The 2,500-nt window shown below is 40.0% G+C and overlaps 1 protein-coding gene across 2 annotated transcripts in view; it reads left to right on the top strand.

Moving 5' to 3' along the window:
• Positions 1-2,500, top strand: part of LOC138011123 (uncharacterized) — a 121,460-nt gene that overhangs the window by 104,865 nt on the left and 14,095 nt on the right. The gene's annotated exons all lie outside the window — the stretch shown is intronic.

The following is a 2,500-nucleotide window of genomic DNA, read 5'->3' on the forward strand; positions in this document are numbered from 1 at the left end:
TACTTTCTTTGGGCAATTCCAAAGGTTGCGTTGTATTATACCCAGTGATTTGCTTGCTTTAGCTGCTGTTATAGAAACATGGGCTGACCACTTAAGCTTGTTACTGATGGTGACCCCAAGGTATGGGACGGTATCCACCTGTTCCAGCTCTACTCCACAGAAGACATATTTTCTCTGGGGTGGATTGTTCTTATGTGAGATGGTAACAATTTTACATTTGGAAGGATTGAACTCCATTTGCCAGTGATACTGCCAGGATTCTAACCTGCGTAGGTCAGATTGGAGAAGGTCCCAGTCCGCATCGCGAGCGACAATGCCGTAAAGTAAAGCATCGTCCGCAAAGAGCCTAACTGATGATTGCACGGTATCTGGTAAGTCGTTTATGTATAATAAAAAAAGCAAAGGACCGAGGACTGTACCCTGGGGTACGCCAGAAGTCACCGGACATTGACTTGATGTCTGGCCTTCACAAACAATTGATTGAAGACGTTGTGTAAGAAACGTTGTGTAAGAAACGATGTTAGTTTTGAAACGCTCCCTGATTTTAAGACATTTTCTAGTAACAATCAATAGCTTTGGTTTCAGTAGAACGTGCTCAAATGTATTACGCATCGGTTAGGAATTTGCAGTTTCATGCTTACTCAAAGCTAAATTCGTGTAGGAAATGAAGCAACACTTCTAAGATGTAGGTTACACGTTTCAAGTAACGCCCTAGGCATAATCACGTATGCGCGCGTATAAAAAGCGACTCGTAACAACCGTAATCGTTAGTTAGTTATTCCGCAACCGCTACGATCAGAGGATCAATCGGCTATAGGCTACCATTTGACTATTATTGAGTTATACTCTCTGCTGTCGTCTGTGCGAGTCGTCACCAAAGTAAGTTCCTTACCTTTTACTTTCATTGTTATTACTGCCAGCGACTAGTTTTCAATGTTCAAGTGTTGTCACGCTACGAAACCAATTGTCTGATCTTTACCAAATTATTGTTATCGTGATCAAGATACGTTCGATGCTAGTAGTTTTAGTTCTGTTATTTCTACTATTCCGGTACTTTGGATGAAATGTTCTCAGCATTCTTTTTATGCTACGAGTTGTTAGTAATGTCTGTTAGTCTTTCTGAAACCGCCCTTTTTTGTCGGCCGGTTAAGTACCGATTATTATGTCTGTTATATGCCTATGTAGCTAACGCTTTATCTTAGCTGTATTGTATTTAATTATCGTTTTCAGTTCGAACCTACACTACACTACATTATACTACCTTGTTCTACTCATTTGTGCCGCATCTACGAACTTTACTACCGTCAAGTTTACTTCATCAGTTATTTTGGGAACTGTTTTGTTACCGTAATTCACCTCCTGTCATCACCGTCTTCACTAGTTTGTCTCGAGAACCTTGAACTGTGATTAAACGTGATTTTAATCATCATTCTCCAAACTGAGTTCGAATTGTCTATCGCCTCGCATATCGCCACCCCTGTAATTGTTAAGTTTCTGAGTATGACGCAACCTTAGGATCTTGGCATTTACAAACGACTCTTTACTGGGTTGCCAGTATGGCAAACGCAGTCGAGGTCTGCGTTTAGTTAGTTTGTTTTATTTTTTATTTTTATTTTTATTTTTTTTCCGTGTCGATAAAAGTCTTGCATGTCACTTCCCTGGTAAGTGGTATCTTTGTGCATAGAGCCTTCTGCGCGTATTTTCTTAGGATCGAGAGGGTAGTGGAACTGCGTAGATTTCTCTGGTGGACACAGTAGAATCATTAACTTAGCCTGCAATGGCGTCGAAAGTCATGCAACGCGAATGGCGTTTTAGTGGATCCTTAAACAAAATATACCCTTATGGAGCTCAATAATGGAAAGTCAGTCGGATAAACTAGGCAGGCGGTGAAAAACCAACACCTGGAATCTCAAAAGCGACGAGTAATGGACTTCGACAACAATCTATCGCCCGTCGAGCCGAAATCAGAGTGAGCTGTATTTACCTGAAGTACATGGTAATTTGACACGATTGAGTTTCTTGTCTTCGCGCACGCAATGAAATAGGAAGAGGTTTTCGCCTCTAAGAGCAAATATGTTGTTTGTTTCAATAAATTTTTCGCTGGAAAAGCTAAGGATTCTGTGGTATTTTCTGCCTTTGTGAATTATAATATCATGTTGTGTATTGAATTTTCGAGCTTAAGGTTGAAATGTGATATGGGAAAAGTTTTTCAGTATTGCTCTAACAGGCCTGTTGGAAGCGTGCTTGAGTTTCAACAAAATGAGCCCCAAAATCAGTGAAAAATTGTGACGCAGATGAATAATAAAGTAGCTGCTATTTCCAAAATGATGGAATTACCTGGTGATAAATAACGTCGTAAGCGTCTTGGAGAGTAAATTTTGACTTTGCATAAACAAGAGTCGGGCGATTGTGATCTTTGTTTTGACCTCGCTCATTTCATTGTCAAACTTTACATTTGACAGAAAAAGAAACTTACAAAAACCCGGTATCTTGCCATCAT

Source organism: Montipora foliosa, chromosome 7, assembly GCF_036669935.1.
Source record: "Montipora foliosa isolate CH-2021 chromosome 7, ASM3666993v2, whole genome shotgun sequence".
NCBI lineage: Eukaryota > Metazoa > Cnidaria > Anthozoa > Scleractinia > Acroporidae > Montipora > Montipora foliosa.